The following is a 15,212-nucleotide window of genomic DNA, read 5'->3' as shown; positions in this document are numbered from 1 at the left end:
TATTTGGATGCCTCATCTTCAAGCTGGGGCACTTCCATCATCCTGAACTCCTGAATGATGAGGTGGGGTGCAGCACACCTCGCACCCCACCCCCATCCCATCTAAAAATAGAGTTTGCATGAATAAAAACCCTTCCATTGTGTCCCTAAGATTTTGCTTGTTTTCTTTGACAGCAGCTAGTGTTACTTTTTAAATAAAGGCTTTAGGTTGAACATTTGCATATGCTACAACCCAAGAATTCAGTCCTAAGCAAATGCCCTATAGAAACTTTTACACATGTACACAAAGAGGCATAATAAGATTGTTCTTAGGAGCACAGATTGGCATTGGAAGAAACTGGGGGAACTAGCCCACTGAGGCAGAATGAACAATCAAACTGAGGTTAAAAAAAAAAATCATACAAGGAAATACTATGCAGCAGTTAAAATAATCAAAGTACAGCTCCACAAACAATATGGATGAAGTGTAGAAATAACAACAAGCCCTAAGATACTACCTAAAAGCTGTCATATTGGATAAAAAGTTCAAAAACACACACTAATTATTTATACAGGCATACATTTGTATTGAAGCCACTTTTTTGAGAAGAAAGATATACAAAATTCAGGATAGTGATTACCTCTGTACACAACTGATATTCAAAATGCAACCCGTTAGCGCCAACCAAAATGGCCACCAACTCTAACCAACCAGTAAGCTGTGCAGATGCGGGTGTGGGAAAGGCAGAGGAATAGGAGGGGGAGGAACCCAAAGGAAGATACAAATTATTAGTAATTTTCTAGTTCCTAAAGTCAGGGGTGGGTCTATGAATCCCATTCTATCATCCTTTAAAGTGTAAAAAGCCATGTAAGCAAGCAAGCCTGGACTCTAGGGTCAGACTGCCAGGGTTCTTGTCCCAGCTCTGCCACTCCCTAGCTGGGTCATCTTGGGATGAATGCTTAACCTCTTGGTTCCTCAGTTTCTCCATCTGAACAAAGAGGGTGACAATAATACATACCACTTAAGAATGTAGTGAGAGGATTGGGGGTGCCTGTGACACAGTGAGTTGAGTGTCCGACTCTTGGTTTCTGATCAGGTCATGATTTCATGGTTCCTGGGATCAAGTCCTGCATTGGGCTCTGTGCTGACAGTGTGGAGCCTGTTTGAGATTCTATCTCTCCCTCCCTCTGCCCTTCCCCCGCTCATTCTCTCTCCCTCTCTCTACCTCTTTCCCTCTCTCCTTCTCAAAATAAATAAGTAAACATTAAAAAAAGAATGTGTTGAGGATTGAGATAATACAAAAAGCATTTAGAACAGGGTCTGGCACGTACTAGAAACTCAGTGATCTTGGGAAAATTAGCTCTTAAAAATGGAGATTGAAGAGTTAGCAAGAGTACTAACTAAAAGGAATTATTTTACTTTTGTTTGACTTGAAGGTCATAAGATTCCTTACAGAGACCTCTGAGTTCTTGGCACAAGTCATTCCTGTGATCTCCCCACAAACTAGATATAATAATAAAATATGATCCATAAAACTAAGGTTGTGTCACACTACCTGTTCTGTATTAGTGAGGATTCTCCAGAGAAAAAGAACCAATAGGATGTGTTTACACACACACACACACACACACACACACACGCACACGAATTCTTAACAGTGCTTTCTGTACCGCCCCTTTCAAATTCCGACTCTCAAAAGGGACAAAGGCTCAGCCCTCAAGTCCCCTGTGTTCTCTGACTCCAGGCTCTGATGTAGACCTCTGATGAGGTGCCTTTTAGACTTGTTAGACCTACATTCAAGAAAAGTCCAAACACAGCCTAAATTGCTATCATGTTGCTTTTTGGTTAGGTTGCAAGCTCTACCCACACTAATTCACAGATTTTCTTTAAGTTCTTACCTCTGTTATTAAATGAATCATCAGTCTGAAGAACAACCATATCCCTTCTCAGACAACCAATCTTTAAAGCAGAACTCTCATTCCCACTTACTGGATACATCAACAAATACTATTTTCCCTCCCAGGATTCTATTGAAGGAGGGGAAGAGAAGGTGTCAACAAAGCCATGTAACATGGCAGTTTCAGGGGATGTCAGCGAAAACCTCCCTGATGGAGGGAGGGTTCAACCTAAAAGCAAAGAGTGAGCTGGACTCAAGTAAGTGAGGAAGGGCAGTTGAGAGAGCAGGAGAGAGAGCAGGCACAAACTTCTTGTGAAGGGAAAGGGGCTCTATGAGACCTTGCCCAAACCCCCTGGCCTACCCTGGAGGGCCTGGGCACATCAGTCAGGGACACACTGTGGTTTCCAGGTCTCTCTGCTTGAGGGCACTCTCTGGCTATTGCAGCACTGGCAAGTGCAAGGGGGAGGCAGCCTGGACTGGGGTCGTGGCCGGGATGAAGGGAAATGGAGCGATCTACATATCCATAAAGGAAACTGGGCAGAACTTCATGATGCATGTAAAGACAAGAGAGATAGAGATACTGGGGACAGATCGATTACTATGAACCAGATAGTCACACAAACTCCCCTCCAGATGTGTTTCTCTCTGCCTTTTAAAGTTTGCTCTTCCAACCCAAAGACCTTCTGACTGCCACTTCTGGTCCAACCAGACAGCAAAGATCATGTGCATGAGACAGTGATGGGCAATTGTCCAGAGTACAGCCCCCCCACCCCGCCCCTAATCACACAGTCACCAGGCAGATCCTACCCACAGGTCTTCCCAAGAAACAAGGGCTGGAATTATCTGGAGACCCTCCGGGCAGCCTGGGAAGCCAATTCTACAAGTTCAGTAAGAAGGGTCAGGTCCACAGGGTTGGACTCCTGGCTAAAAGAGCTCCTTGCAGAATTTTCTTTTTCTTTCCTTGCCTTCCCATAGAGGATTATAGATAGCTGAAGTTTGTGAGTTGGATTGCTTCCATCCATAAAATAAAGACTATAAAGTCTTTTCACCCTAATCAGAAAAAAGCATCCTGTTGTCCCACTGTATTCATCAATATGTCATATTTAACAATTACAATTATTGACAGGTATATAAAACATTTGGTGACAGAGAAAATAGCTTCCTATAAAGTGTTTATTCTTTTTTATTGATAATAAGTTGGCTCCCCTAGCCCTACCAAGAGAATACAGACCACTAACAAGAGATCAAATCCATTTATATGGCTTTCTACAATCATTCCTTATACTCTAGGGCTCTGTTCTAGGCCCTGTCTTTTAAATTTCAGCATCTGTGACAACTTAGAGCCCTAAAGCCGGATCATATTACTTCTGTAATGAGGAAAGTATAATTCTAATAGCATCATTTACAACACCCTTTCATTTTCCTTCTTCAAGACTGACTGTGCTACTGTGTGCCTATGACTTGAACCTGTAAAACAGAGAAATTCCAATTGTAGAGAAATATTAACCAAAGAATCTGTGCAGTGCCAGGTGGGCACCGTGAACAATAATAATAATATTGTATTAATAATAAGTATAAATATAATTGCTGCTTTCATTTAATGCCTACTGCATCCCAGGCATTTCAGCAAACCCACAGTCTCCAGATGTGCCCTGCACAAAGGTGGCCGGCTGAGGGGCAAGCGGGGACTAAAATGCACTTGCTGAACCCTTTGTCCCTGAGCACTGTGTCATCCCGGAGCAAGGGGTGTCTTAATAATGTCCTATCACACTGTGCTAGAAGCCCACTGGCTTATATATTATTTCTGATCCCTAGGACATCGATGCATTTCACAACGAGGAACTCCACGTCTCAAAGCCATTGTGTTTTTCCCACACAATGTTGCTTTTCTACAGAAAAAGAATCTACAGATTGAATTACTGGGTTTTTTTTTTTTTTTTGAATTCTAAGGGAACATTGACCAGAAATAGAATGATCTGTCCGTTCATTTCAAAAATATGTATTCACCTATGCTACATAAGACAAACTTCAGCAGACTCCGCAGAGACCAAGGGGGTGAAGCCTATGGTGGTCTCTAGGAGATTACATTTCCTTTTTTTTTTATGTTTATTTATTTTTGAAAGAGAGAGAGAGAGAGAGAGAGAGAGCAAGTGTGGGAGGGGCAGAGAGAGAGAGAGAGGGAGAGAGAGAATCCCAAGCAGGTTCCTGTCTGTCAGCACAGAGCCCCATGTGGGGCTTGAACTCATGAACTTCTGGATCATCACCTGAGTTGAAATCAAGAGTCAGATGCTTAACTGACTGAGCCACTCAGGCGCCCCATCTAGAAGATGACGTTTCCATGAGGGAGTCAAGCTGTCAAGGCAAATAATTAGAACCCCAAAGAGGATAGTTGAAGAGAGGAAGAAGTTTCCCCCATGAGATGCTCAAACATCCTTCAAAGCTTTGAAGGATGAGAAAATTACATATACAGAGATGGCAGTAAATTCCTGGCAACGGCAAGAAAGCTGCACCTGTGCATTGAGATGGCACCTCCGGCTTCAGCCTTAGCCTCCTGACTTCCTTCCTTGTGCACTTGGCCGGATCCTTTCTATCTTCTGCCTTTCTCTTCCCAGGCCAGACACCATGGCCCATCACTTGGTTCCACTGCCCAAATCCAGTGCCTTGTGAAGCTTTGATGGACCCCCAACCCTGGTGCCTTTCCTTGCACCCACACAATCAGCTGAGGCCAGTGACAGAAAAGCCCCTCAGCGTCAGGGTTGACCTCACTCTGGACCCTCCGCAGCACCCCCAGTCTCCTAGGGGCTCTCCTCCCACTGGCACAACTACTAAGTCAAAACTGCAGCCTCGCAGGGGCACTGGCCTGGACCACCACCACCCGAGGCAGGGCCCCGCCCACTCTCTCCCTCCTGTGCACTCACTGCCACCCAGGGAGCTGTGACCCAGGTGTGCCCGCCTCCACACTCCTGGCAGAGGGAAAGCTGCACATCAATGCCATTCCTTGCTCCAGACCTCATCTCTGCCAGAACTGTCCCTGGGGTATGACCTCTCTTGCCTCCATTCTCAACCTCTTCTTTCAGTTTCCTCTAGTCTACCAATGAAGTATGGTTTCCTACCTGCCAGGCAGTGCTGTGGGGGCTCAGGAGACAGTAGTACAGAGCAGACAGCAGTGCGTGCATGTGTGGAGCTGACAGTCTAGGTTACCTTCCCTATGCCTCCTCCTCAGCACAGAACAGGATCTGGGCTCCACCTAAACTTGACAGCTTCTGTGCCTCATCTTGCCTTACAGCCTCCCCACCTCTGCCTCTGAACTCTCCTTCCCTGGAATGTCCTTCCCACGCCATCCCTCTGTTGCCCTTCCACCTCCCACCCAGACCATCCATAGCTGGGACCCTCCTGGATGCCCTGATCTATCCCACAGCCATCATCACCCACCTGCTATGAGAATCACGGGCTTCATCTGCTCTCTCCCAAACCAGACTGAACGATCCCTGCAGCCCCAAACTGTGACTCCTTGGTCTCTGCATTTATGGCACCCCAAAGAGCTTGTTGCAAAGTCAGTCACAGCTCCAGGAAAGCCTTACGTGCTTGATTATCATAATTGTGTTAATAGCCCTCCTCTAGTAACACATGCCTGGCTCTGTTCAAACACAGTTCTACATACATTTTCTTAGTTAATCCTCTCAAGAATCATCTAAGGTAAGTCCCAAGGCAATCTCTAGTCTTACGAAGGAAGAAACTGTGGTTGAGAGAAACTGAGCAACTCTCCAGTTCACACTACTAGAAACACGTGGAGCCTGAATCCTGACCTCGGTCTCCAGGAGCACCAACTCCCAGTCGGCACTCACTAGGACCTGTCCACATTGCACTACAACATCAAGAATGTTTTATAGACAAGAGCAAAGGAAAGGAGCTAACACCTGAATGCCTACTATGTGCCAGTACTTTAAGCACATCCTCCTACTTAATTCTTACCCACCTCGTACTACAGGCCTATTTGATATTACTGTGCAGTAAATGGAGCCAGTGTTAGAGAAGTTAAGAAATTCACTCAAGGTCACACAGCAAGTAAATGCAGTACTCACTGATTTCCGGTTCTCTGATGACAAAGCCCTCTTTCCAGCACAGGGTCCAGTGCTCTCTGGCAGGCACCCACTCAGGATATGTCCACCAGGCCCACCACTTTGAGAGGGTAGAAGCTTCTCTCAACTTCTGCAATGCAATCAACTCTTTCAAATTTCTTTCCCAGGGGAAAAAGGAGGAGAAAGCTAGCCTAATTCTTCCCCTTTGCACATATAAAGAGTTTTGTTTTGTTTTGCTTTGCTCTTTCTGCTTCTAATTCTCAATGCTTCAAATACTAAAATTTGTACTAGACCTCAATGAGTTTGTAACATAGACTGCTGGTGTTCTAAACTCAAGTAGTGGTTCCTCTGCCTCTGGGAGGCATTATTTTGCCTGAAAATGCCCTAATTGTTACCTTAAAGCACTGGGCTGACAGATGACCACAATCTCCCACTCGCCCAGACCTCATCTCAGAAAGAAGCAAGCAGAAGGATGCAGCAGCCTCCATCGGAGCTCAAACTTGAAAGAGACCGAATTTTACCAGACAGAGACAGTGTACACATGCAAAGCAGAGAAACCACTGCTTTGACACTGACGAAACGTGCTTCATCCCAGAGGAGTGGAGAGCAGAGGAGAACTGATCTCAGGCTCACAAGGACACCAGACTCGTCACAGAAAATAAAGAAACTGCATTTTCTTTGGGGCTGGAGGGAGCTGAGCAACCCCCCCAAGCCTCTGCCTTGGTTCAAGGTTAACAACAACAGGATGAACTTGCCAGGGGTGTGGGAGTTCACTTCCCCACATCCGCCAACACTCTCCTTCCAGCTCTCGTCTCCTCCGGACCCAATTCTGCAGGGCATTCAGCCCTTCAACCTCCTGGACCAGGAGGCTCAGCTCTGCCTGGACTTGGCAGAGCTCCTCCTCTCCAGGAAATGAATACTTTCCCTCGTTCCCATGAAGTAAAAATGTCATGAGAAATGCAGGGGTTGTGCTCGTTGAGGCGGGTCTCCTGGTGATATTCCCAAGTCCTGTTCCGCACAAGCAGGAGCGCCCAGTGGCCAAGGGAAGCCAGCCTGGGTGGACTCAAATCTGCTGGCTGCAGAGGGAAGGACAGACTCGGCTGAGTTCAACGGTTGGAGGTAGGTGGGCAGGTGTAAGATCCACAGCAGCTGGGGACTGCGGGGCCTCCCGGTCCTCAGTAAGCATCAGAAACACCTGAACGGCTTGTTAAACTACACATAGCTGGACCCCATCCCCAGGGATTCTGAATCAGCAGGCCTGGGGCAGGGGCCGTTCATTTGCATTTCTAGCAAGTTCCCAGGGATGTTGCCGGGGCAAGCTCCACACTTGGAAGAGCACTGTCTCACTGCCACACTCTATCCCTCAGCCTAGACTATTCAAACCAGGAGGGGATTTGACATTCCAAAGGCCTGCCTTGTGTGGCTGCACAGTTTGTGCACTGCCCTAAGGCACTTGGATGATGGGATGAGGGATGTGGTAACTGAGTTTATGCTTTACTTGCCAAGCCATGTGCTCTGCCAAGGGGCCATGCTGGCCTGGCAAAAGGGGCTTGTGTATCCTGAGAGGACACCTTTTACCACTCTTCCACCCATAGGGAGTACCTCCTTTTTCTAATTTGCACAAAAGCACACACACAGGCAGCGGTGACCCTAAAGAAATACCCTTCACCTGCCAGTACGTGTAACAGAACAACAAAGGCATACCCAGTCTGTGACCCCTGAGAGGTCACAGGTCATAGGCGATCCTGGCTTTCTGGAGTGGGGGAGGGGGGGTGGCTTTGACAACCCCAACCTCAGTCTTTGTTTCACAGTGAAGCTCTCCAGTCACATGAGGGACAAGTCCTTTCCATGGTCTTAAGGACAGTGAAGGTGTGTGGTCCCATCACGTCCTATACCACCTCAGACCATTAGGTGGGGAGCGGCTGCCAAAGAAGGAACATTCCATAGCTAATCCCATCTACCCCAGCAGCAGCCAGTGCATATGAACACCTTCCACGTCGCAGGCACTGTTCTAGGCACTCGCAGAGAAATGCCCTCACGCCGCTTCCCCACCCCACCCCACTCCCACTGACCCGACTGGCCAGGGCTCCCCTCTCTGTAAAAGCTTCCGTCTGCAGCCCACAGCGGCCCGGCCCTCTCGGCTGGCAGATCTCCCCTCCAGAACGCCCTACGGGCCACTTCTGCCAGTTGAGCTGTGTGCCAGCCCAGAGTCAGCTATGTGTGTTCCCAAACCTACTGACGCCAGCTGCGCGTGTCACTGCGATCAAGTAATTTAATTAACTATCCTGTAAACTGGTGAAATGCAAAACAAAAGAGAACTTTTGTTTCCATGAAAATTAACTTGATTGCTTTGGAAAAGCTCAATGAAGGCACGTTTCCAGAAAAGATGACTGTCAAATTAGATAGCAGTGGAGGAGACCGATGTAAAAGACGGAGGAGGGGCACATGAAAACAAGAAAGAATGCCGTGTTCAGATTGCTCACTATGAGTTTCAAGTTCCTCCTCGAAAGACACTGGAGTTGGAATTGGTGGCAAGGCACTGTGGCACTGGTCGACGTGAAAAAGCGGAGGGGATTCCGGAATCGGCAGAGTCCACCCCTGAACACAAGGCTTTGGCCCTAAATCCGAGGGTGGGGAATAGGTGTATATCCGTATGTTTTAAGTTAAAAATGCATTTATGTCATATAGGTAGCAGGGAAAGCATCAGAAACAGCTAAATCAGGGTGAACAGCTCACTCTGTCCCTTTCCAGCTGGGTGACCGTGGATGAATTAACGGTTCTGAATCTCAGAATCCTCCCTGTAACTGGGAACAAACCTTGAGTGAGGAAAAACCGCAAAGCACAGATGCTGGTGACTTCCACTGTGTCTTCAATGCAGCATCTGCTCGGCCCTCTGCTGGGTGATGGCTCTTCCATTTCTTGGCGAGGAACCCACCCCACTCTCATTCTATGACCTTTCAGGGGCAGAACACCTGAGTCAGGATGGGCAATCCCCAGACCACCACCGGACTGGCCACCGTGGATGCTACAAGGATGGCACGTGGCTCCATCTGGGCAACAGGGAACCGTACACACCGACATTCTTCAGGATTTTAAGACCTCGGGGAATTGGCCTCTTTCCTCCCCTGGCATGGGTACTGTGATCATGTGGGCCCGAGGGCAGCTAGAAAAGTTGGAGGATAGAGCCAAACCAAAGAAGACTTGAGGGAAGGGAGTGGGCATCATATGAACCCTGAATCAAGCCAGTCCTGAAGCCAGACTTTCAATGAACAAGCCAATAAATTCCTTTTTTACTTTAAGGCAGTTAGATTTTGGGGTCCTCTTTGTTGATTTTGCCCAGAAGCAGACCCTAAGACAAAGAGTGACCAGCAAGCGGTTCATGTAAGAGATTACCACAGGAAACACAGGAAGAGTTGTGGGGTAGAAGGGTGAGCCAGGGTAGGGAAGAAAGCCAGGAAAGCGGAAATGATCCAGTAAGTTTCACTGCAGGCACCTGGGGTGTAATCCCATGGAGAAACTCTGGGAAACAGAGGGACAAAGGGCAATACCTCCCTAGCACAGCTGGCCTGACCCGAGCACAGGCAGAGCAGACTTCCGCTTCCAGAAAAGGCCCCCAGACAGAGTTGAGGGAGCAGGCAGCTGGAAGCAGGGTTGGAGTTTATGAAACGATGGGACCGAGAGGATGTAGGCAGGCGCCAGCAGCATCTGCCATAGCCAGGTCCTCTGTTACTTGCAAAAGGAAGACCTCACTCTTAGGGTCTTACTTTAAGAGGCTCAGCACGATGCTTGGGACATAGTAAGGCCTCAAAACTTCCCATCATCAGCAATCTTATGATTAGTGCTACTGGCCAGCAATGCACATTATGAAGACACGGTGTGTCATATGATTACAAATATTATATTTCTAACCTAAGAACTCTTTAGGGACAGGTAGAGAAGTGAGGTCTCAAAGGAAGGCTACCTCAGTGTCCCAGGCACAGCTACAGGTGCCGGGCCTCCTCCCAGGGCTAGGCTCTCCCAGAGCAGAGGATAGCCACAGACGCCAGGCAGCCCTCAGTGCAAATGATCCCTTCCAGTGTCCCTTGCCATGGGGCTTCCTAGGCAAGAAGGCACAGAGAAGATGGGGAAGCCAGCCACAGAAGGGCCTGGTTATCAAGGTTGAGAAGACATGTACAAAGATCTTTCGGTCTTTTTGTTTGTTTGTTTCAGTCTTGGTTGCTTTTTGTCTTGAAGCCTGCATGAAGAAACTGATACAACGTTGAGGCCTATGACTCAGTGATTCATTGGTTGGAACACACATCCTTAAATATTTCAAGGGTTTGGCCCAAGAGATTTCCCTATGATAGTCCAAACATCTGTCACAAGTTAAGATTCAGCCTCACTGCTCATGCCCACTTGATCTGCTTGGGTCTTGAGATGGGTTTGAGGCCCAGAGCCAGAGAAGCTGCATGGGTTTGGGAAAGGCTTACCCACTTGCAAGCTGACTGGGGACGCTGCCCTCTTCCTGCATTCCAGCTACTCCCGAGTCCCAGGACCAGATGTCCCGGGCACTTCCGTAAGTACTTTGCTGCCTGTGAAATATAATTTTTATTATCCCCATTTTACAGATGAAGAAACTGAGGAACTGAAAGGGCACACAGCTAGTAAGTGGTAAAACCAAGATCTGGACCCGAGCACTCTGGCTCCGGAAGCCGCTGTGCTATGTCGTTCAGAACATCGCACTTTGAACAAACCCAGTTATACAAGCCCAGATCAGGTACAGGCCTTCTCCACCCAGCCAGGAGATTACAGACGTCTTTTCATCGCCCGCCTCTGCCTATGGCTTCCTCTGCCCTGCTCACACCCTACGGCACACATAGCCTGAATGTGGTAAAGACGGTTGACCTCCCCACGTATACCTTTTGACTACTCTGAAACTGAAGACTTACTGACAGCATAAAAAGTCAATTAACGCATACTTTGTATGTTACGTGTATTATGTACTGCATTCTTATGATAAAGTGAGCTAGAGAAAAGAAAATGTTAAGAAAATCATAAGGAAGAAAAAGATAAAGTTATAGTATGGTACTGTACTTATAGAAAAAAACTGCATATAAGTGGACCTGTGCAGTTCCAACCCATGCTGGTTAAGGGTTCGTGTCCTCTGTAGTGTCTTTTCTATTTGGAGACGGCTTCAGGGTGCCACAATCCCTCCCGGTTCTGTTCTGCAAGCCCCGCATAAGTAGGCCAGAGCCATTCCGTTCACTTCATCAACTGTGTGTGCTGCAGAAAAGCTGAAGTCACATTTTTGAAGGCTCGAGACACAACTTTTTAAAAGAAGTCGGGGCGGCACAGAGGGCATTAGCAGGGACTCTAAAAGTAACAGAGGAGCACGTGGAGAATTGGCCAAACTTGAATTCATAGGGCAGCTCTGCCCGGTGACCTGGGGAAGTGACCCTCCTTTCAGATCCTTGGTTATCCGCATCTGTAAAATGCAGACAGCAGCGCCCATTTGACAGGGTTGTTGCAAGAGTTAAATGAAAGAGCCAAGGCGAGGCTGGTGCCAAGTACAGGCATACTGTGGGCTTCTAATAAATGCTCACTCCCTTCTTCCCTCATGGTAAAGAAACAGGGCATGTGGAAGGTTAACCATCCTCCAATTCCAGGAATAATGGAAATGGTTTTGCTGATGTCATGGGAAGAAGAGACCCACTTGGGAACGATTCTGTCTGGGGAAGAAAACTCAGCTCAGTGTCTATACATCGCGTGGGGGTTACTTACCTCAGGCTTCCTGCAAGTCATGGCTGTGAAATTATGGCAGCTGTTTATTTGGCCAGGGGAGCGGGGGAGGGGAAAGAATTCTTTGCTTGGGTCCCCATGTCCTCAACCCACACCTCCTGGGACTGCAGCTTTGGACTGAAAGTGAACCCTGCAGTTTGTGAATTTGTTTGCTTTGGGCAAATAATGACTTCCTGTTTCTTAGAAGACAGAGCAGAGCTTCCCAAGGCTTCTCTGCCAGGCAGCAGTTCTTACCAAATGACAGGAACGCTTGTGGGGTAAACAGAACAGAGACACAGGATGAGGCCCGCCTTCTGGGCAACCCCAAGAAGTAGCATTGGGGTTTCAGAAATAGGCAGGACGTTTCAGCTTCCCCAAAGCTCCTAGGTTTTAACTGAATTCCAAGAGCAGTCTATAGGACTCCAAGGTCCCTGCCCACACACACTGCACCTGCACTGTGAGATTCTCACCGGACCCCCAGAGTTGGCACTACAGTGGCCCTGCCTCCTCTGCCACCTGGCACCTCCTTCCACCCACTGGGCGTTCGGAGCTCCTCTCTGTCCAAAAAGCATCCCAGTCTCACTCTCATCTCCAGGTCCCCATAAGCTGTCCCATTTGTCTTCCCATCCTTCTCATATGAGTAGCTCATACTTCACTTCTTCCAGGAAGTCCTCCCCGATTGCTCCTCTAACCTTCCTGTTTACCTCCCTTACCGCTCAACACTGTTTGCTAAAGTTAGTGTCATTCCCGAGGTTCCAAACTATGAGTTGTCTGAGGGCAGGGGTTTTAAAAGTAGCTAGTGTGCGCTGAGAACTTCCCAAGCTTGATTTCCTTTAAACCTTCACAAGCCTCATGACAGAGGCAGTTTCATTATCCGCATTTTACAAATGAGGAAATGAAGGCTGAGGACACACAAATATCGTACCCAAGGTTACAGTTAGCGGCAGAATCGGGCAACAACCCAGCTGTGGTTCTAGCGCTCCTTCTTGTGAGTGTTACAGGGTGCTGCCTCCTAGATAAATCTTTGTTAAAATATTGTCAACTAGCCAGCCCTGTGGTTCTCAAAGCATGGCTCCCAGACCAGCAGCATCTGGGAACTTGTTAGAAATGTAAATTATTGGGCCCTACCCTAGACTTACTGAATCAAAAACTCCAGGAGTAAGGCCCGGAAGTCTGTGTTTTTAAAAGCCCTGTAGTTTTTTTTTTCTAATGTTTGCTGGTGTTTGAAACTACCTCACTAGGCCAAGGATTGGCAATCTTTTTCTGCTAAGGGCCAGATGGTAAAGATTTCAGACTCTGCAGGCCTAGAGGTAAAATTAAGCCTAGAATATAAGGTACTTCTGTAACAAGACAGATAACAAATTTCCAGAAATTTTTGTTAAAATTTGAAATATGATAACAACTGAATATGACATTTTTATCATACAGGTCTCCTAACAAGAAGAATGATATTCATTTCTGGAGGGGATCACATTTTGCTTACTTGGGGTTCAAGGTTAGTGTTCCCCATCATCAAATCAATTGCAAATGTTCGTTTGTAAAGACCATTCTTAGTTCCCTGTACAAAGCCGGCAGCAGGCCAGATTTGGCCTGCGGGCTGTAGTAAGCGGATCCCTGGACCAGACCAAGCCAGCCGAATCAGTAACTGTGGGTGCACTTGGGTCAATTCCTGTCTAAACTGAGCAGTGACTATAAACAACCAGTTTAGTGATTCCACACCCCCAACCCCACTCCTCCAACCCACAAAACAGTTGCTCAACAGAACTGACAGATCTGACCAGGCATTTTGGCAACCCCTAACTCTCAGAGAGGCTGCGATAGGCCGGGCAGGCCCTGCCTCACATAGCTCCCTGATAGGGAGAACAGCTGCCTGGCCACCTGGCCGAGCAGCTGCAGGGAGCCCGCAGCCCAGCTCCCCCCACCACCTGTGGCTTCCCTGCCTACCTCAGCTGGCCCTTCTCGGACTTCCCTGGGGCAGGCGCCCAGCTTGCTCCCGGGAAAGTAAATGCCCGCACACGACAGAAATTGACCCTTTGCTCCATTTTTCTCCTTGACTTGGCTTTCTCAGCACCTGCCTGAACTCGTAGCAGGATGGGAGACAGAAGTAGCAAGAATTGTCAAATCTTTTTCAAAAGTCTCTAAAACTGATGGGTGGAAGTAACCGGTGGCTGAAGGGCTCTACTAAATTAGGTCTCCCAAAACAGTTATCTTCGAGTCTAACCCCCATTGCCTGTGAATGTGACCCTAGTTAGAAATAGGGTCTTTGCAGGGTGCCCGGGTGGCTCAATTGGTTATGCGTCCGACTTCGACTCAGGTCATGATTTCATAGTTCGTGGGTTCGAGCCTCACATCGGGCTCTGGGCTAACAGCTCAGAGCCTGGAGCCTGCTTCAGATTCTGTGTCTCCCTCTCTCTCTGCCCCTCCCTGCTCATGCTCTGTCTATCTCTCAGAAATAAATAAAAGTTAAAAAGGTTAAGAGAAAAAAGAAATAGGGTCTTTGCAGAGAGTCAAATTAAGATGAGGTGCTACAGGATGAGGATGGGCTCTAATCCAACGACTGTTATCTTCATAAGAAAAGTGAAGTTTGTCACAGATACACAGGGACACAGAACATCATGTGAAGATACAGGCAGATATTAGAGAGATGTATTTACAAGCCAAAGAACACCAAAGACTGGGGACAAATTCTAGAAGCTAGGGGAGCAGCAAGGAACAAATTCTCCCTCTGAGCCTCCAGAAGGAGCCATCCATGTCGACACTCTGATTTCAAACTTCTGGTCTCCAGAAGTGTGAAAATAGATCTCTGTTGCCTTCAGTCACCTAGTCTGTGGTATTTTATTCTAGGGGCCCCCAAAACCAACACAGCTGGCGTAAGAGAATGGTAAAATACAGAGAGGTATGTGAGAACGATGAATGAGGAAAAATCCCTATACTTCCCAAAAGCCCTCGCACTGGAGACTGTGCTTATGACACAAAGTTAAGCAAATGAAGCAGATTCCAAAACTAACTTTTCAATTTTAAAACATTTATGCACACATAAATACTCAGGCAAAAGGCTGGGTGAAGGTGTCATATCTGAACTATTTATCTCTGGGTGGGGAATAGAATGAACATGGGTTCTTAGAATCAGGAAAAAAATGGTAATTAGCAAAATCAAAACAATTAAATGGAAGTGATACTCTATGTGCATGCTGAATAAGAAACCAGTAAGTATGAAAAGAAAAGGACAATCATTTGGAATCAGAGCCATTTTGAAGCAGATCCCAGGTAAGCGAGAAGACAAGGCTGCTGTGAGAAGCCGCGAGGAAGCAGGTGCAGCGGTATCAGGGGCCGAGACTGCATCTCAGCCCGGGCTGCACACATTAGACCGTCTGCAAAGGTTTCCAAGTAAACCAGTGCCCAAGCCACCCAGGCAGGCTGAATGAACCAGGGGAGGTCACCAGGACTGTGTGAAATTTAAATTTCATTGTAATTATCTCTGCTTTGAGAAAATTCTGTGT

At 47.4% G+C, this 15,212-nt stretch overlaps 1 long non-coding RNA gene across 1 annotated transcript in view; it reads right to left on the bottom strand.

Annotated features, from left to right (window-relative positions):
* The window catches only part of LOC125935667 (uncharacterized), a 134,977-nt gene extending 122,743 nt beyond the window's left edge, over positions 1-12,234 (bottom strand). The window contains exon 1 of the long non-coding RNA XR_007461748.1: positions 11,716-12,234. This is a non-coding gene — a long non-coding RNA (uncharacterized LOC125935667). The remainder of the gene's footprint in view (positions 1-11,715) is intronic.
* Between the last annotated feature and the right edge of the window lie 2,978 nt (positions 12,235-15,212).

This window comes from Panthera uncia, assembly GCF_023721935.1.
Source record: "Panthera uncia isolate 11264 chromosome A1 unlocalized genomic scaffold, Puncia_PCG_1.0 HiC_scaffold_17, whole genome shotgun sequence".
In the NCBI taxonomy this organism is placed as follows: Eukaryota; Metazoa; Chordata; class Mammalia; order Carnivora; family Felidae; genus Panthera; species Panthera uncia.
This window is presented reverse-complemented; position numbering and strand designations above follow the sequence as displayed.